General features: G+C 48.6%; 1 non-coding gene across 1 annotated transcript; it reads right to left on the bottom strand.

The window, feature by feature from the left end:
• Positions 1 to 2,902: 2,902 nt before the first annotated feature.
• LOC128109199 (U1 spliceosomal RNA) lies at positions 2,903 to 3,066 on the bottom strand. The gene has a single exon (XR_008217739.1). It is a non-coding gene; the product is annotated as a U1 spliceosomal RNA (small nuclear RNA).
• Between the last annotated feature and the right edge of the window lie 17,918 nt (positions 3,067 to 20,984).

Genomic DNA, 20,984 nt, shown 5'->3' with positions numbered 1-20,984 from the left:
GCAGAGCAGCCCAGGGGAACCAAGAGAACAGAGGCTGGTTCCAATTATTTCCCCAACCATGGCAAGATTTTTTTAATTATTCTTAATCAATTAGTATAGAAACAACTGGTTTTCCCCAAAGCCAGACATAGTTTTTTGTTGTTGTTGTTTTTTCAAGACAGGGTTTCTCTGAGTAGCATTGGCTGTCCTAGACCTTGCTCTGTAGACCTTGTTGGCCTTAGATTCACAGAGATCTGCCTGCCTCTCCCTCTGGAGTGCTGGGATTAAAGGTGTTTGCCGGCATGTTTTTGTTGTTGGGTATTTTTTTGTTGGTTGTTGTTTTGTTTTAATCTCAAGAGAAGTAAGTCTAAGCCTCTCCAATTTTTAGTATCATTTTTGTAAGGGAAACTATGTTTTTCTCAACTTTTATTGATTCTCTGTGGCTTTTACATCATGCATCCTGATCCCACTCACCTCCCCATCCTCTCGATTCTGCCCTCTGCCCATGCACCCTGCCCCAAAACAAAACAAAATTTAAAAGAAAAACCAAAAACCAAACCAAACCAAAAAACAAAAACAACAAACAAAGAAGAATCTCATCGTGGAGGCTGTAGTGTGGCCCTTGGGTCACATAGTTTACCCGTTAGTCCGTTCATCTTTACTTTCCAATGTTCATTGCCACAGTCATTTGTCTGGCTCCAGGCCTCTGCTGTCTGCTGCACCACTGATAACGGACTCTCACTGGGGCTCCTCTTGGATACTCTGCTGTTGTCTTGTGTCGTGGAGATCCTGCTGTTTTGGATCTGTAGGTCCGTCCCCTTCACATGCTCCTGCAGTTCACAGATGGGACGGATGTTGGAGTGGACCAACTCATAGGCCTGGGTGGTAGCTGGGTTGGTCAGCCCGCCAGCTTTCCCTCATCATCACTGCCGGGGCTAGCTCACACAATGCAGCAGACAACAAGGAGCCAGCTCTCAGGTCCCCAGACCGGCCCACTCACACTCACACCATTAGGCCAGTTCTACTGTTTTGCCCAGAAGAGGTGCAGGGCCCTCCTTCCCGACTGCTGCAGGGGATGTGTGTGTGTGTGTGTGTGTGTGTGTGTGTGTGTGTGTGTGTGTGTGTGTGTGACGAGCTCGGGGTGGGGTGGGGTGGGGTGGGGTGGGGTGGGGTGGGGTGGATGTTGGTCAGCTCCTAACTACTGTGGAGAAAAGGGTTTATTGCAGCCTACAGTTCCACATCACAGTCTGTCACCATTGAAGGAGGCAAGGCAGGAGCTCAAGGCAGAAACTGGAACAGAGGCCATGGAGGAGGGAGTGCTGCTTACCGGCTTGCTTGCTCCTCATGGTTTGCTCAGCCTGCCTTCTTATCGCACCCAGGACCACCAGTCCACGGGCAGCACTGCCTTCTATGGGCTGGGCCTTCCCACATTCACCATTGATTAAAAAAATGCCCTGTAGGCTTTCCTGCCTACCACCAATCTTACAGAGGCCGTTTCTCAACTGAGGTTCCCTCCTCTCAGATGACACCAACTTGTGTCAAGTGCCAGCTTGAATCCCAGCAGCACTCAGGCGGTGCAGGATCACTGAGTTCAAGGCTGGCCTGGTGTGCTGGCTAGATTTATGTCAGCTTGACACAAGCTGGAGTCACTGGAAGGGAGGGAACTTCAATTGAGAAAATGCCTCTATAAGATTGCACTGTAGGGCAGTTTCCTTCCTTCCTTTTCTTTTTTCTAGACAGAGTTACTCTATGTAGCCCTGGCTGGCTGTCCTGGAACAGGCTGGCCTCAAACTCAGAGATCCATCTGCCTCAGCCTCCGGAGGAGTGGGGTTAAAGGTGTGTGCCACCACCACCTGGCTGTAAGGCACTTTCTAAATTAGTGATTGATGTGTGTGTGTGTGTGTGTGTGTGTGTGTGTGTGTGTGTGTGTGTGTGTGTGTGCGTGCAGCCCATTATGGGTGGGGCCATCCGTGGGTTGGTGGTCCTGGGTTCTATAAAATAGCAGGCTGAGCAAGCCAATGGGAAGCAAGCCAATACACAGCACTCCTCCATGGCCTCTGCATCAGTTTCTGCCTCCAGGTTCCTGCCTTGCTTGAGTTTCTTAGATGTGGAAACATAAGTCAACAGCACCCTTTCCTCCCCAAGTTGCTTTGGTCACAGTGTTTCGTCACAGCAATAGAAACCCTTACTAAGACACCTGGTCTGCATATCTAGCTCCCGGCCAGTCAACAAATAAGTGAACGAAAATGCAAAACCCCAAGCCAAACAAATAAGACATGGAAGTAAGCAGGAGTACTGAAGAAATGACTCAGCTGTTTAGAACAGTGGCTGCTTTTTGCAGAGGACCAGGGTTTGATTCCCAACACCAGCCACATGGTGACTTATACTTACCTATATCTCAGTTCTGGAGATCCCACACCCTACCCTCTTCCTGGCAAACACACAGACTGAAGTATTGTTTTCCTTTCTATACTGGCAATAATGATTTCCATGCTGTATAGGTTTCTTGTTGGCGGTGATGACTTAGTCGATTTACACTTCCATACCTTAGTCCTGAACAGGAAATCCAGCGGGGGAAAACCAACGGGGAAAAAGCTGATGCAGAGACCATGGAAAGGTGTTCACTGGTTTGCTCAGCCCACCCTATAGAGCCCAGGACCTTGGCCCAGCCGCAGCTATCACTAGTTAAGGGCAAACGTCCATATGACTGGGTAATCATCACCTGGATTCCGGAGGAGCCAAGCCGCTACCTCAGATGACTGGAGTGCAGAACTCTGCACTCTCAAGAGCTGAGCTCAGTTGTTGCTTTAGCACCGTCGAAGTTCGCAGCAACTCACTACTGGTAAAACACAAGCCAGCTTCGGATGTCTTCACAAAACGATAAACCAAAAGTCCCAATTATTCTAACTTTCAACAGCAACACCAGGGGAGAGCGCGAACGCAGTCCCCCACTACCACAAATTATGCAGTCGAGTTTCCCGCATTTGGGGAAATCGCAGGGGTCAGCACATCCGGAGTGCAATGGATAAGCCTCGCCCTGGGAAAACCACCTTCGTGATCATGGTATCTCCCCTGCCAGGTAAGTATGAGTTGCTTTCGCCGTGCGCACTCTCTCCCTCACCGCGCATACCTTTTTAACACACGGTCATTGCCCTCGCGCGACCACCTCACCTTCACGCCATCGAGACCGCTGATGTGCTCCTCATTCCTCATGGAAATCACATTCACGATGCACGGATTACTCACCACGTGGGACACGGCCCTCCGAGTCCTGCGGGACCGGCAGCCCCTGCGCTCAGCATCATCTGCATACGCCCCGCCCCACGGGTTTTTTTTTTTTTTTTCTAGGCTACGGGATTGCGAACAGGCAGACAGGGTCTCCCCCTTGCTGAGCTCTCTTCCAGCGCAAGATGTAGCCTAGGATGGCCCTGAACTTCTGATCCTGGGTGTGTGTCATCGTCCACTACTGGGAATCGCACACTCCGGGTTTTTTGCCCCCCCCCCCCCCCCCCCCCCCCCCCCCCCCCCCGCCAGACAATCTCTATGTCGAGGTCCGCCTGGGCTACAGAGTGAGTTCCAGGAAAGGCGCACAACTACACTCCGTTATTTTTAATACCTCTAGGTCCTGATCAACCTGTCTACTTAGTTTGGAAAGCATCAAAAGAGGCATATTTAGTCAAACTATTAATGCAGGCCCATTGAGTAGTCTCAGGAGCTCGGTAATATTGTTGTCCAGATGAATTAACCCATAAGGCAGACTAGCAGGCATCAGAACAAGGGGAAGTGCTAGATTAAAGGTTTAGGATATCAGACAAGTTTCAGCCCCTTGTAAGTCCTCTGACATTAATCTGGGCAGTTCCCATCACAGTGAGTTTTGTCAGTCAATGGGCTGACAGTCTGGTTAGTTCCTTTCCTGTATAATACCGGGACTTCGTGTCTAAGCATGACCAGCCATCCTGGCTGACTTTTGGCCAGGAATGATTAATTCTATCCCCAGGGTCCCTTCTTGTGGCATAGAATCTGATACCCCAGCTTTTTCCTGTTTCCTAAAGGTCAGAATCTTTTAAAGGAATTCTTCAGAAAGCCTCAGTTTCACAACCCTAATTTTTACAATGGATATGCCCTTGTTTCTGGCAACTAGGGGGTCCAGCTGTAGGGTGTGCATAGAACTGTAAATTTTGTATTTTTATTTCAAAAGATACACTCTCATATCTTTTTCTTTCCTATAACCAACCAGACACTTAAAGTGGGCATCAGTAAGTAAAGGTCAAGATGGAGTATGGGTTGCCAGTCTGTAGTCACACTAGCTAATGCCTTCCCTTGTATCTGTCTTCCTCAGTTTCCAGTCCAAGCCTGAGCAAAACCCTTCAAGACTCAGGAGGAGGTAGAGGGCGAGGCAGGGGAAGGGGAGGTATGAAACCCTGGTTTCAATGGGTCCGTAGTCCGGGAGACAGTGTCTGTGGCTTCTGCTTTCTTGACCTGAGTGTGGTGGATCCACAGTGCAATGCCAGCTGCCTTCGAAGCCACAGGAGTGGGGAGAATCGCCGTGTAGGGTCCTTTCCAAGTCGGTTCCAGTGTCCCTATGATTGACTGACCCAGACAGTGTCATCAGACCTGAACAAGCTGAATCGACTGGTGGACTTGGAGGTGGGCTGGGTCTCTCGGACAGTCCAGTGAAGAGCTTGTATGGAGGACCAGGGTGCCTTGAGAAAGGAATGGCTAGAGAGCACTGCCAGCTGCTGGTCTCTGAGCCTGGGAAGCAGTGGGGAGGCCCTCCACACACAATCTCATGGGGTAGCCCCCCACACACTCTCATGGGGTGCAGCGGCCAAAGCAAAGCAAAGGAAGGGCCTGTCCACTCTTCGCTGGACTCCAGTGAGAGTTTTCTTGGAGTTTTTGTTTGCTTATTTTGTTATTGTTTTAAGCCCCATTTATTCTTTTTACCTGACCAGAACTTTGGGGTCTACATGCACAGTAAAGTTTTTAATCTATGTCTAAAACTTTAGCTACTCATTGACGGGTTTTGATCATGAAAGCCAGGCCATTGCTGGACCCCATTGCTAAGGGGAAGCCAAGCCAGGGGACCAATTCCTGGATGAGCTTCTCAGCCGCTGTCTGAGCAGTTTCAACCCAGGTGGAGAAAGCTTCTACCCACCAGGAAAAGCTGTCTGTAAAAACTAGCAAGTGTTTTTTTTCCTCCCCCAGTAGGTGGGATCACTGTGAAGTCAGTTTTCCCTAAGTTTGCTGGGGTGTTGTTCTCTTATTCGATCCCTTCCTGGATAAGGGCACTAGACTGTCCAGCCTAGGTATAACATCCCTTGGTCTGAGGAGCTCAGGAAGTTTTGTGAGCCCAGATGAGAAGCCTGGTGAAGGTCAGTTTCCAGGTCCTGCCTGGGTTTCTGGGGAAATGATCTTTGCCTCCGGCATCCCCATCAACCCGTGGGTTTGTGCTGTCCATTTCTTCCTTACCGCGGAGTCTCAGGCAGCACTGGGCCGTGGTATGCCATCAGAACATCAATAGCTCCCACTGGTCTTAAGGATGTTTGTTGGGCAGCCAGGTCAGCAGCTCAGCAGTGGAGGACAGCGATTTGTAGAGAAGCCAAATAGTCTCTAGGAGGGACACAATTTTTCTTTTCTTTCTTTCTTTCTTTCTTTCTTTCTTTCTTTCTTTCTTTCTTTCTTTCTTTCTTTCTTTCTTTCTTTTTTTTCTTTCTTTCTTCCTTCCTTCCTTCCTTCCTTCCTTCCTTTCTTTCTTTTTTTGATTTATTTATTTATTATGTATACAGTGTTCTGTCTGCATGTATGCCTGCACACCAGAAGAGGGCACCAGATCTCATTACAGATGGTTGTGAGCCACCATGTGGTTGCTGGGAATTGAACTCAGGACCTCTGGAAGTGCTCTTAACCTCCGAGCCATTTTTCCAGCCCCAGGACACAATTTCTTAATGTCTTTTTTCCCAGCAGTGAGAAGCCCTCTTTTCCTATGGATCATACCATGGACATGCTTGGTAATAAAAGCGTACCAACTGATGGTCCCTGTACATGCTGGTGGACTTCCCATCTAGGAGCCTGGGTCAGATCCCTCAGTTCTGCTCTCCAGGCCAAAGTACCTAGCTTGGGCCCAGATCGTTTTGGTCCCAGTAATTACTGCAGCTCCCACGTAGCGGTTTCATCTCCTGACAGTCATGGCTGAGCCCCTGTGTCAGCAGGTAGCCGAATTGATGGCGGTGGGCTTCTCGAACTGGATTGGAGGATGAGTCAGGAGCAGGGCCTGGTACTGGTCACACAGTCATTAGACAGCCAGTGCTCTGGGGCTCCTCAGAGGAGGGCCTCAACTGCGTCGTGGGGCGCTGGGAATATACGATCTTGACCCAGAGTTAATTGTCCCTCCCCCCTCCATTAAACTAGCAGCAGCCACCCCAGCCCTTAGGTAGGTGGGCCATCCTGCAGCTATGGGGTCCAGTCTTTCGGACAGGTCTGTCACAGGGTGTTTCCATGATCCCAAAGTTGGGGTAAAACCGCTTTTGTGATGTCTTTTGTCTAGTCTCAGTCCAGATAGGGGCTGAGTGGCCCCTTTGTATTGGTGTGTAGAGGCCTTGCTCTTTCCACCAATTCTGGTATCCGGAGACAGCACTATCGAGCTGCATCTAGGAACACTTGAACCTGTCTCTGAGTCTTTGGAGTTGGGATCTGAAGGATGACGGCAGCAATCCCACTCTGAGACAGGCTCCTTTCGCCTCCCCTCAGCTGGTGGCCAGTAGCCTCCTCTAGAGCGAGGCTTTCTCAGCTGACATGGTGTAGCTCAAGGTCTGTAACTCTTGCAGCAGTCCCTCAGTGGTCCGTTTATAACCTAGTTTCCCAGGAAACCTCTGACGGGGGGACAGGAAGTCTGCATTAATGTCTTTAAATTCTGGGGTAGTCTGGTCCAGGTATGTCACCCCCCACCCCCAACTGGGTCTGTTCATTTAACAGCAAAGATGGACCTGGTGGTAGTGCTCCACCTCTTTAATCTTAGCTCTCAGGAGGCAGAGGAGGCAGATCTCTGTGAGTGTGAGCCCAGCCTGGTCTACAGAGCAAGTTCCAGGATAGCCAAGACTGCCCAGAGAAACCCTATCTTGAAAAGAAAAAAAAAAAAAAGCAAATGTGGGGTTAACTGACCTCTGCCATTAGAAGGTTGGAGAATGAATGAATGCATCTTTCAGGTCCCAAACACTGCACACCTGTTTCTCTGGAAGAATCAGACTCATGAGAACCCGAGGTCCGGGTTTCTTCATAGGCAGGAAATGGTGTAGTAGGAATTTCCTTTGGGCCACCAGCTCACAAATAACGACACAGAGACTTATTATTAATTTTGAAAGCTTGGCCAACTAGCTCTGATAACTTAAACGAACCTGTTTTTGTTAATCTACGTTCGGCCACAGGGCTCGATTACCTCTCCTCTCTACCGTATGTCTGACTCCCTCTGCATCTTGCTGCCGTCTCTCCCGCACCTAGATTCATCCCAAGATCCCTTCTCTGCCGGGAAGTCCTGCCTATCCTCTCCTGCCTAGCTATTGGCCGTTTCGCTCTTACTAAACCAATCAGAAGGTGCCTGAGGCAGAGACACATCTTTATAGTATAGAAAAAGATTATCCCACATCAGGAGAGGTGTATTCCAGGGTGACTGGCAGGGCACCAGGATGCCCGTCTCTTCAAGTCAGGCAATATGGACTGCAATTTTCCCTTTTGTTTCCAAGGTCATAGGGTGTTGTTTAATCTGGAAGGAGGTAGCTGAACTGGTTAGTTGAACAATGGTAGTAGCTTGGTGTTGGGCCAGTGCTGGGGGGTTGGTTTGTGCCTATACCCCTGGGAATCTTTGCTGTCAATCTTTGCTTTACAGAGATAGTCCAACTGTACCCTTTGATGGGAGGCAGAACTTTCAGCTAGGAGGTATTCTTCTGACAGGGCAAGACGCCGACATTTTTCTGGCTGTCTGTAGGTCTAACTGCGTCTCATCATCAGAGAAGGTGACAGTGGCTTTCAGTTTAGGCAAAAGGTCTTGTCCCAAGCAGTTCTCTGTTGTTGAACACCTTTTAAACCCCTCCAGCAACTGGGATCTACTTTACCTTTAATTTTAAAAACTTTTTATAACTTTTTTCTAATATATGGGGCCAACGGGGTAACAAGGGAAATCTTTTTAGCAGCTGTCTTTAATCCTTTAAAAAGGACCTAGAAAAAGTTGTTTCAAGTCTTCTTGGTCAGTGTTGGACAGAAGGGAAAGTACGTTCTGTCCAGGCTATATCGGCTGGCAGCAATCCCCCTGCACAGCCGGGGGCAGTTTTTCTACTTTTTCCCCCCAGAGAATGGTGGGTTTTGTGGAGATAAATTGGTTTAAAAGGAGATATAAATCATGAAAGAGAAAGGAGTGGAGCTTTCTCTTTTCCTTCGGGCTCAGCCCAGGGGAACTTTTCCCCTTCCCTGGGGCTGCTTAGAGCAGGCACAGAGCAGAGCAGAGGGAATGTTCACCTTGGGGAACTCTTTCCCCCTCCCTGTGTGCATTCTGCTTAGATGGCAGGGGACCCTGGTTGAGAGGCTTGGCTTCTCCCCACCCCACACAGGGACCAACCTTGACCATGAGCAGGAGTCAGGCAACAAAACCATCGAGAGTTCCTGCTCCTGGAGTCGGGGGTGGGGGTGGGGGTGGGTGGGAGGTGGGGCAGGTGGAGGGTTTTGGGTTTCTCTGGGTGACCTGGCAGAGTCAAAAGGATTTGGGTCCCCAACCTAAGGGGACATGGGTCTTAAGCTGGGTTGGGGGAGGGTCTCACACCTGAGAAAGCCACTGGTCAATACAGAGAAACAAAGCTAACAGAAACACATAGAAAGACACACACACACACACACACACACACACACACACACACACACACACAGAGAGAGAGAGAGAGAGAGAGAGAGAGAGAGAGAGAGAGAGAGAGAGAGAGAGAGAGAGAGTAAAGACAACCAGGGGAGGCCACCACACACTCATAAACCTGAACAGACGAATCCAATGACGTCTCACATGGATCCCAGACGCTGGGTCAGCAGGTGCGTCTGACCTCTCCTAAGTGTCCAAACAGAAGGCACCTTAACCAGACTTGCCTCTAGAGGTGACAGACTAGACTGTTCTCTAGTTTGTTTTTGGTGGAGGTGTCTGAATTGTCAGTCAGCGATTAATCGAAGGGAGCCTTAGGGGTCCGGAGCATCTCTGGTTGCTCATCCTCTAGGAGACCCTGACACCACACTCTTCCTCGATCCAAGGGGCCCTGAGAGCCCCAGTGTCTCAAGCTCTGGTCTCCGGAGTCTCCAGAAATGTTGTGGGGTGTTCACCAGAGAAGACTGCTCAGACACGGGTTTAAGCCAATAGAAAGTCTTATTAGGCAGCCAGTGACTACACTGGGTGTTTGGGATCCCAGTGTGGTCCCGAGCCTTTCTCAGGGTGAGCTTTTAAGCACAAAAACCATGTTCAGGGTTGACATACTGCAGTTAACAAGAACAGTTAGCCAGAAGCAGAACTACGGAAGCCAAAAAGCAAGGTCAGTACATTTGGAGATGTTCCCCTAACTACGGACTTGGATGGGTTAGGTCTTTGTTTTCATTTTTGGTGGGTGGTGCTGTCTGCGTGTTGAGTTTTACAGCCTGAATGAGACTTCCATCATGGAGTCGGTCGTGCTAAGGTCTGGGTCCTGTTACACAGGGGCTCCCTGACTTGGCTGGGACGGCAGCTTCGTTGGTTTCAGGGATTTGTTTTTCGGCTGGTTGGGACAGGATTTCACACAGCTCAGGCTAGCCTCTACTTGCTAAATATTGGGATTATAGGAGTGAAGGAGGCACCATGCCCAGTCTGAAGCAGGCATTTTTAAACTTTCCGTTTGTTATCCTTTCATACTGTTAAGCCCAGCAGACAGGAGTAAGTGACCACCAACCCAAATGTCCAAATTGGAGCAAGCTTTTTTATTGTGCCCAGGAGAACACAGTCTGTCTGGAGGCTGTGTCCCCTATGTGGGTTTCAGAGAGTGGCCCTGGACATGGGGAATATCAGGTTTTCATAGCTCAGGAGTGTGGTGTTTTCAAATAGGGGATTTTGCAGGCAAATACGTGGGAATCACAGAATCAGAACATAAGCATAACAAGTTGGTTATCACAACCTCATCAAACAAAAGCGTGATTGCAAGGTGGTCATAACAAGGTGGCTACAATACAGTGGTTATAACAACCTCTTGAAATAAAAGCCTGGTTACCATTTCCTGGAACAGGCAGTACAGAACCAATGTAGTTACGGTTACAGGTAGGGCATAGCCCAGTCCTTGAGAAACAGAGGTTTAATCATAGACAGGAACAAAAGCTAGTTTGTCACTTATAAGATGGCTTTCAAGCCCAAGATGGAGGCATTCTGGTTTATCAATACCCAAGATTTTTTATGGACCCTGGGTATATGGGAATATAAGCTATGTATACAAACTGATCATTTACTGATGATAAATCATAAATTTATTTTAAAACAATTCTTTGGTATACATATATTTTACCATTTACTAAAAATGAAAGCAAATTTGCATACTGATGAGATGGGTGTGCTTATTTATTTTACATAAAGAATGAAGTATTGGCTGAATATCTGATACTGAGGTTATAAAGCATCTTCAGCATTTTTCATTATATTTCTATAATAGAAAACCATGTACAGTGAAAACAATGCAATTTTTTTTTGTTTTTTTGAGTCAGGGTAGCCTTGGACGTACACTATATAGACCAGACTGGCCTCATACTTATGGAGACCCACCTGTTTCTCCAGTGCTGAGATTAAAGGTGTGTGCCACCATTCCCAGCTATAATGCAGCTCTTAAAATACAATAGTCTAGAGGCTGGGATGAGGTGTTCAGGCAGTGTTTGTTAGCAGGATGGCATGCACAGTAGTATGAAGTGTGCATGTTGTGTGTTCAGAACTAAGGCTGCAGTGAAGATCACGATATAATACCACTGAGTGCTGTTGCAAACAGCTGCATTCATTACGTGTTTGACATTGAATCTCGGTCATTGTGGATTCAGAAACCCTTCACTGTTGCCAGAGTTTTCACAGCCTCCACATTCACTCAACCTATGGATCATAACCCACAATTTAAGAAGCTATGGATTGAGTGGGGCATGGCAGCACGTGCTTTTATTTCCAGGACTGGGGAGGCCAAGACAGGAGTTCAAGGACAGCCTCAGCTGTGTAGTGAGTTCCAGGCCAGCCTGGAGTGCGTGAGACTGTTTGTTTTTCTCTTAAGGAAGCTGTAGGTTGGAAGACAGTTTCTATTTTAATCACTGCAGTTTCAGCCTGTCACCTGACCAGGAAAATTTCCTTCCAGAACAGTCTATGTACAATTACATAGACAAATAAAGAATAAGTTCACATGCTACATGTTAGAAAGGCAACAAATGAGGTTCCCAGGGAGAAAGGTATTTAGATCTTGTGGCCAGGGGAGGCTTCTTTGAGGTGACTGAATTTAGACAGAGGAGAAGGGACCCACAGGTTAAGTGGGAGGGCAGGAATTCTGAGCATCCTGATGCACAGAGGCTCAAGAATGGGCCCAACTCAAGACAGTGGTGGCCTGACGGAGGTGGGCAAAAGAAGAGTTCCTCGATGAGGCAGGAGGGAGGCGAAGGCAGGACTCTGTGTGCCCTTCCTGTGCAGAGAAAAACCCTGAGGATCTCAAGAGCGATGAGATAATCTGGTTTGTGTCACGCTGGAGGGGTGGCTCCGTGGTTGAGATCATGTACTGCTCTTTCGGAGAACCCAGGTTCAGGTCCCAGCACCCATGTGGGGTAGTTCACAACGGTCTGAGACTCCAGCTCCCCAGGGAGTCTATGTCTTCCAGCTTCCACAGCCACCTGCACTCCCAGGCAGGCACCCCCACACATACACACACAGAAACACACACACACATGCATAGTTTTTTTAATTAAAAAATAAAAACATATTATGATCACTTTGACCAAGTAGGATGTCATTAGGAAAACACTGTACTGTCCAGGTAAGAGGTGGCAGGGCACCAGCTGTGAGGACGGAGGAGACCTAGCAACCTGAGAGACACTTTGGAGGCAGAGGTGGATGAAGTGGTGAGCAGGGGTCAGAGGTGAAAGAACAGAGGCCCACTCCTCAGCTGCTGGCCTGCATACTAAGTTATGGGGAAAGGGACTAGTGGCCAGAAGGACCACCCAGTGCCTCTGGGTCCCAACAGCAAACTCCAGCAGGAGTCTGAAAGGCTCCCTTGGGTTAGTGGCCGCCTGGCCGGCTGAGGTGGTGGGAGGAAGGTTGCTAGAAAGCCAAATGTGAAGCCCGGGATTCCAGCCTACCTGCTGCTTCCTCTCGCCAGGAGTGGTTCCATGTGCCCTGGGGTAGGGACAGCTGCAGGAAGGGGGCGGGGTGCTGGCTGACCAAACCAACCGAAACACTGAGTAAGAAACAGAACTCCTGGCTCCGCACCCTGAAGTCCTAAGGTGGCTGCACTGGCCCTGCTCTGGACTCAAGTCCCCTCCCAACCCGTGTAGCACAAATGCCTGGTCATCTCACCAGAACAGCTTTGAAAAGTGTTTCTCAGATTATCATATGTGTCTGTTGAAACTTTCTGGCTGCTTGGTATACCGTCGGTATCTGTGGAAACTTCATCACGTGACTCTCTGAGGATTCCGGGACGCTGGTGTCCCAGGATAGTGTCTCTGTCTGCCTGACTAGAGAGGTACAGAAGCATGTTGGTGATGCTGGGCAAAGTACCAAACCGGCAATTTGCCCTTTGTAAGGTGGTGATTACGAGGGTGGCAGCTCCACTGAGTTGTTCTGGGGATCAGGTGGGGTCTCTTAGCATGGTGTCTGGCACCAGGCAAACCCAACACTTGGTCACAGTTGGCAGCTAGCTAAGTAAAAAGGCAGAAAGCATGTCTCTAAATACCACCTGGGGCAATTTCCAAAGTTTATTATGAAGTTAAAAAAGTAACAAAGAGCTGTGCAGCGATGGTGCCGGGCGGTGGTGGCACACGCCTTCAATCCCAGCACTCGGGAGGCAGAGGCAGGGGGATCTCCGTGACTCCGAGGGTAGGTTTTCTTGTCTTCTGAGCATTATATTGGTTGTATTCTTGTACCTATTCTACTTACTGAGTTATTTACCTATATTCCACCACATTTAAAACTTAATTGTGATTTTAAGAAGCAAAATAGTCAGGGGCAGTGGTGGCACACAAATCCCAGCACTAGGGAGGCAGAGGCAGGCGATTTGTGAGTTCAAGGCCAGCCTGGTCTATAGACCACTGGGGGGAAAAATGGTGGTGGTTAGCATTAAAAAATAACACAGAGAAGAGCATGTGGAACATTTTGAAAAACAGATCATTTGAAGAAACAATTATAGTTTTGCTAGCAGAATTGTTATGGTATGATAAAGCACTGTGAAATGTAACCTTATTCTGCCATTCCCCAAGCAGTGAAAACTAGGCATCTGGGGCTGGAGATGTGTGGATTTCAGCTGATGGTGTGCTTGTCTAGTACACAGATGCTCATAGTTCAGTCCCAGGACCACATATAAACCAGGCACGGTGACAAACATCTGTGATCCTAGCACTGGGGAGGGGGGAAGGAGGATCAGCAGTTCAGGGCCATCCTGGGCTACATGACACCCTGCCTCCAAAAAAGAAAGGAAGAAAGAGAAAGAAAAGAAAAGAAAATTGATGAACCTAAAGCAAGAACCTCCCCAGCCTCCAGATCGTGGTCTGAAATGGCCATTTCCCACAAAGAGAGCCGGAATCTTTGGGGACATCACTGCATCCGGGTCTTGGGAAGGGAATACACGAGCTGAGTCTGGAGGAAGCTTGCAGAGGTGACTGGGGCCGTCCAGAGAGGACTTCGGAGCCAGCGTGAAAATCTGCCTTGGGGCTGAGGAGATCTTCAGCTCAATAGAGTGCCAGCCATGCGCACATGACAACTCAAGTTGGGATCCCTGGAACCCGTGTAAAATAAGCGGGGTGTGGTGACGCATGCCTGTGACCCCCAGAGTAGGGAAAACAGAGATAGGCAAATCCCCAGAACTCCCTGGCCAAGCAGGCGAATCAATAGATGAGCTCCAGGCTCAGTAAGAGACCTTGTCTCAAAAAATAAAGTGGAAACTGGGCGGTGGTGGCTGCACGCCTTTAATCCCAGCACTCTGGAGGCAGAGGCAGGCGGAGCTCTGTGAGTTCGAGGCCAGAGCTGGTCTATAGAGGTCAGAGCTTCACAGAGAAACCCTGTCTCAAAAAACCCAGACCAAACCAAAGCAAACCAAAAAAGTGGAGAGCAATAGAGGAAGACACCCGTATCTACTGTGGCCCCTACGTGTACACATGCACACATGGGTATGTACCTACACACATGTGCACACCATACGCAAATATATACATACAAAGAGAGCCTCCACTGTCCAAAACTAGGAAGATTTTAGTATCAATAAGGGCAAAAAGTGCAAGAAATTAAGTCACCAAGTATATTTAAAACTACAAGTTAATAATATTTCTAAAAAAAGAAAATGCTGTCCTGGTTAGTTTTATGTCAGTTTCACTAGTTTTATGTCAACTTCACACAAGCTAGAGTCATCAGGGAGGAAGGAGCCACAATTGAGAAAATGTCTCCGTAAGACTGGGCTGTAGACAAGCCTGTAAGACGTTTTCTTAATTAGTGACTGATGGAGGAGGGCTCAGCCCACTCTGGGTGGGGCCATCTCTGGGCTGGCAGTCCTGGGTTTATAAGAAAGCAGGTTGAGTAAGCCAGGGGAAGCAAGCCAGTAAGCAGCACCCCCCATGGCCTCTGCATCAGCTCCTGCCTCCAGGATCCTGCCCTGCGTGAGTTCCTGTCCTGACTTCTTTCAGTGATGGACTATGGCTATGGAAGTGTAAGTCACATAAACCCTTTCCTTCCCAAGTTGTTTTGCTCATGGTGTTTTATCACAGCAGTAGAAACCCTAACTAGGACACATGTATTGTTCCCTTTTAGAGGATGCCGAGAAGCCAGGTCATTGTTTAGAAGACTGGAAGATAAAGACTTAAGCATTTATCCTGGCTGGGTGTTGTGTTTTGTTTCTTTTCAAGACAGGTTCACACCACGCAGCCGAGGCTGGCCTGGAACTTTAAAGTCTCCTCTTCATTCAGCCTTTGAAGTGCTGGGATTGCAGACATTTCCCACCATCCTGGTTCCTTCTCCTGGTTTTCTGTGTGAACTGTACACCCCCTACAGATAGATAGTTGATGGTGTTTTCTACTTAATGGTGAGTAAGGAATGACGTCGGACTGTCATCGTTTTTTTTTAAAGATTTATTTATTTATTATGTATACGGTATTCTGCCTGCATGTGTCCCTGAAGGCCAGAAGAGGGCACCAGATCTCATCACAAGTGGTGGTGAGCCACCATGTGGCTGCTGGGAATTGAACTCGGGACCTCTGGAAGAGCAGTCAGTGCTCCTAACCACTGAGCCATCTCTCCAGCCCCCGTCATCATTTTATAGGTTATCACGTATTACGGGACATTTGTTTTGTCATAGTAAGAAGTAAAGGACACTGCCAGGCACAAGAATACTCTGATAGAACACATCATTACTCATGAAGTACCTTTACGAAGCCCAAATCTAAAGAAGCCTTTGGTTTCCACCGGCGGTTTATCCAGGTTGAAGGCAAGGAGAAGGGGGTGTCCAGATGATGCCACCATGGAGCTGAGATCCGCAAAATACAGGCTGCAGGAAGCTCTCGACCAAACGGAAACGTGTGGACCGGAAGATACAGCAACCACCTGCAGAACTCGATGATGATTGTGAGAAAAGGTCTTACTGTGTAGCCCAGGCTGGCCTTAAACTCGTGCTCTTCCTGCCTCCGCGTCTCGGGTGCTGGGATTTCAGGTGTGTACCAGCACACTGGACCACAAAATGTTGTTGAGACAGGGTCTCACTCTACAGCTTAGGCTGGCCTTGAACTCAGAGCAGTCCTCCATTCTCAGAGTCGCCGGAGTTATCAGTGTGAGCCACCACCATGAGCTAAGCGGTAGAGGATAATACCCGAAATCCTCTGGTTTTTTGTTTGTATTGTTGTTGTTGTTATTGCTTGGTTGGCAGGGCTGGCTTGGGATCAGGACTAGAATATTGTGCACACTAAGCAAGCATTGATTGCCACCCCACCCACCCCACCCCCGTCCCCCGATATTTTGGGACAGGGACTCACTATGTGTCTGTGGCTGGCCTGGAACTCACAGAGATCCACCTGCCTTTGTTTTCTGAGTGCTGAGAATTAAAGGCGTGCACCACCAGGCCCAGCTTCTGAGCCATATTTTGTAGAATTTTCTAGACACATTCACCATAACATCCTATTGGAAATGAGGTTGTCTAGATGTAAGTAATCATTTAGGTCACTAAAAATGCTGCCCTTATGTTAAATGCTAATTGTTTTGATTGTTTCTCCTAAAATGTCTTATAGTTGCCTGTCATAGAAAACTGAGCCACTAACATCTTCGTTCTTTTTTAAAATGCTATTTATTTTATTTATTAATTGTAGTGTGCGTGTGTGTGTGTGTGTGTGTGTGTGTGTGTGTGTGTGTGTGTGTGCACCTTTCCAGAGAAGGTTTCTCCTTCCATAGAAGGTTTTGTGGCTAGAGCTCAGGAGGCCAGGCTCGGGTGGCAGGACAGGTGGCTGGCACTTTTACCTGTTGAATCATCTCACCGGCTGTTTTCTGATTCCCTGTCCCCGCCCCCCCACCCCCTTTTTTTGACAATGACCCTGTCATTGTTGTGAAACCTCAGGTACCACCCTGGCTGTGACCCAGTGGAGGGAGCCATTTCATTATCTGGCCTCACCATAACCACGTGGACGCTCAGAGACTTACTCCTGTCTGTTGGAGAGTTTCCTGCTTCCGTCCTTGCCTCCGGAAGGAAGTCGGCTTCCCCGGGCCGCCGCGGAGTTGTAATCTCTGCTCGCTCTCCACATTCAGCATCACACTCGAACAGGGCCCTCTGTGCACTGTGAGCATTCAAGCCCTGGCAGAATGAGATAAGGCTTGGGAAGACTGGGTGACTCCCAGAGGAAGCCATTTAATTAACGTGTTAAATCATTAACCTTAATCTTAGGCACATCTGTGAAGCTCTTGAGTGTGGCTTGGGAACCCATACACACCGGAGTTCAGCATGGTTGAGTCTGACTGCTGAACGGCAGTCGGGCACTACTGTATGTGAATGTGTCTGTACACAGACCTCACCGCGGCTGGTTCATACAGCAGGGGAACAAAAGTAGACACTGACAAAAGAATCCGGTTTCTGCCAGGGGGTGGGGGCACATGCCTTCAGTCCCAGCACTTGGGAGGCAGAGGCAGGTGGATCTCTGTGAGTTCAAGGCCAGCCTGGTCACCTAAACATTTACTTGTAACTGTGTGTCTGTGTGTGGGTATGCGCATACCAGTGCTGGAGGCCAGAGGCATCAGATCCCCCCAGAACTGGAGTTGCAGGTGGTTGTCAGCCGTCCACATGGGTGCTGGGAACCCGACTCCAGTCTTCTGCCAGAGCAGCGCCTGCTCTCAGCTCCTGAGCCGCCTCTCCAGCCCTGACCACCTTAAGAACAGCCACTTTCATGACAGATGACAGTATAGAAAAGTGTCACCATTGCAGTCCAACACCACAAAGTTCAAATGTGTTCTCATAAAAGGAGATCAAGGGGCTGAGGGCTGGCTCAGTGGCAAAGAGTGCATGCTGCTTTATCTTAAGCACCAGAGTTCAGATCCCAGCTCCAGGGGATCTGATGCTTTCCTTCCTGGGTCCCTGTGGGCACCAGCACTCACCCATATTCGTACATTCACACAGATAAAGACACAAGACACACACACACTAAAAATAAATCTAAACAACAAAAAGATAAGATATTTTGTCTAAAACAAAACCAAGGAATTTGAGGGGTGGGGTAATAGTTCAGCCTGTAAAATCCTTGAGTTCGGATTCTGGCACCTACATGAATAGCAGAGTGTAGAGGTGCTCATGTGTAATCCCAGTGTTGGGGAGGTCAAGACGGGTGGATATCTGGTCCTTGTCAGCCAGCCAGCTTAGCCTAATCATCGAGCTCCAAACCCCAGGGAGAGACCTTATCTTACAAAACAAAGTGGACAGTGTCTGAGGAGAGACAAGATCTGTGGTTCCCCCCCTACACGCTCACACGTGAACATGCTCACAAACAAATAAACAAGGGATTTGGTGGATTGTATTGAATTCTAAAACAACCCATAATCTTAATTTTACTGGTTTCCTACTAAAATATTTGTTTAAAAAATGGTACACTGGGCTAATTGACAGTAATTTGCCAAGTAATACTAATTTCCTCTGGACTGAGGAAAACACAGGCCCTTCTCTCCTAATACAATTTAAAAAGTCCAGGTGCTCATACAGTCCCAGTGTACATTGATAAATTCATAGGGTGGCACCTTTTTACTTTGAAGAATAAGATTTTCTCATCTTGTGCCGTGTGTGGTATTGGGTGCCTGCCAAGGTGCAGAGTTACCTACCTCTGTGTTTGCACAGGATTAGGCACCAAAAGTTGTTCATAGAATGGATTATTCCAGGCAAGGCTGAAAAGCCACTGTGTTACACAGCCTATCCTAACTCATCTCAACATATGTATAAAACAGTGGTTCTCAACCTGGGGGTTGCAACCCTTTGGGGGTCCCCTAAGACCATCAGAAAACACAGATACTTACATTACGATTCATAGCAGTAGCAACATTACAGTTATGAAGCAGCAATGAAAATAATTTTATGGTTGGGGGTCACCACAGCATGAGGAACTGTATTAAAGGGTCGAAGCATTAGGAAGGTTGAGAACCACTGGTTGAGGGGGGAGGTCACCACAGCATGAGGAGCTGTATTAAAGGGTCGAAGCATTAGGAAGGCTGAGAACCACTGGTCTAAAGGAATGTTACTTGACTCTGGACTCTGAGGATGCTGACAAAGTAAATCTGGCCACTTGACACCAAAGACCAAATATCTCAGAGGAAGGACTGGTAGGGATGACAGTACAGCCAGCCAGCTTCGACTTCCCCCTGGGCCTCAGCCAGGGTGGTCTCTAGGTCCCTGTAACAGGGAGACTGCTCCAGGAGTGTTTGACACTTAACCTCAGGTGGCTCCTAGATCTAGTTATAGCTTCACGGGCCTCCAGTTAAAACAGCTGTTAGTGTTTGGAGAAGTTCTAAGCCATTTCTCTGAAAGAGAGCAAAGGTGAATTTGGATCTGAGACTATCTTTCTGTGTGCGTTTGAGCCCCCGTGCATACGTTCGTGATTTGGCGTATGTATGTGGTCCGTGTGTGTGTGTGTGTGTGTGTGTGTGTGTGTGTGTGTGTGTGTGTGTGTGTGCAGGTATTCATACAAGCACTAAAACAGGACATCAAGCATCATTCTCTGTCACTCTTTCTTACTGACCTGAGTTGGGCTCTCACTAGCCCCTAAGCTTGTTAATTTGGCTAGACTGGCTAGCCACTGAGTTCTCAGTGTTCTACCCCCCAAATGCTGGGGTTACAGACAGAAGGATCCATGCCAAGCTTTTTGCATGGGTGCCGGGCATTTGAACTCAGGGCTTCATGCTTGGAGGGCAGCACTTTTAATCACTGAGCAACCTCCTCGTCCCAGACCAATGGTTTACTGTTTGCAACAGGCCAACATGCAACATACTGGGGCATGTTGGTGTTTTCCTGGGCAATGGGAGTCTGTGTTCAGATGGAAGTATCTAACGTCAGTTGGAAATATGTGAAAATAAGTTTGTAAGCCAAACATGGTATCCCAGCCTCCCTGGTAATCCCAAAAGTGGGCCCATGCTCAGGGCAAACATCCACCCACAAGTAGTTCATGGTGCCATCCACACAGTGGGCACTCTGTAAGCGTGGATCACCCACTCACTGGGAGAACAGTGGCAACCCCACATCGCTGAGGACCCTTCCCTTCAGTTTCCAGCTGTACTTCTTTACTACGTTCTGCACTCCCAGCCAGACAAGGGTGAACAAGGATGGAGGCCGGCTGGCCGTCCTGAAGTGCCACCTTCCGGGGCTCTCACGCTGGCATTGTTCTGGTACTGAGAAGGTGGAGTTGGGCTGCTGGGTCCAAATGGTGAGTGCTAGGAGATGCCCTCCCTAGTGGAGCAACACAAACTGTCCTGAGATCCAGGTCTTCCCTCCCCACTCTGTACCTGTTCTGTTTTCTTCCTTTGCAGAGAGAGCACACTCTCATACATTAGTGAAACCTGGAAAATGGCATCCAAGTGAGAATATGCAAGAGTTAAAAATAGCTTTGCACTCCTAGAAGACTCCGCAGGGCGCTGTGTTCAGCCACCACGTTCTCCAGTAACAGTTGGAGCAGCGGAAGCACATTCTTGGATGTGAAGAAATGCTTTTCCAGCATCAGTGTAGCTGAGACTGTAAATCAACCGAGTCAGGCACTGCTGATAATTACCTGTGTGGAAGTTTTGTTAAATGTGTGCGACTTACGCTCTTCGTGACAAATGTCATTACTTTTAGTTCTCTGCTCCTCGCTCATCTGAGGTGTGTGTGAGTGTGTGTGTGTGAGTGTGTGTGTGTGTGTGTGTTACATGTAATAAGCTATCCAATGAGCTGTAATACAAATGTTCTCACCTAAGATGGCGACACCACAGAAGCGGCACTCTGACAGAGGTTGAAACATTCACGCCTCGTCTGTGAAAGTCTGCATCTGTCACGTAGCAGATGCTGCTGAAGGGAGCCCAGAGCTTGTCTGGAAAAGGGAATGTGCCCTGCAGATAGAGTGACAGCTGATACTGCAGGCTGTGTGCAGGCCCGTTCTGGGTCCCAGCAGGTGTGCCATTCTGAGCCTGGGGGATGGATGGCACTAGGCGGGACGCCGCTGTGTGGCTTTTCATTCTCCTTAGCGGTCTTTGAGTTGTGATGCGTCTCCTGGTGCAGTGCCTTCTGGTTCCAGCTCACAGATGTGACCTCTGCCCCCTTGCC

The sequence above is a fragment of the Peromyscus californicus genome, unplaced genomic scaffold (genome assembly GCF_007827085.1).
Source record: "Peromyscus californicus insignis strain IS unplaced genomic scaffold, ASM782708v3 Scaffold_13__1_contigs__length_99412109, whole genome shotgun sequence".
In the NCBI taxonomy this organism is placed as follows: Eukaryota; Metazoa; Chordata; class Mammalia; order Rodentia; family Cricetidae; genus Peromyscus; species Peromyscus californicus.
This window is presented reverse-complemented; position numbering and strand designations above follow the sequence as displayed.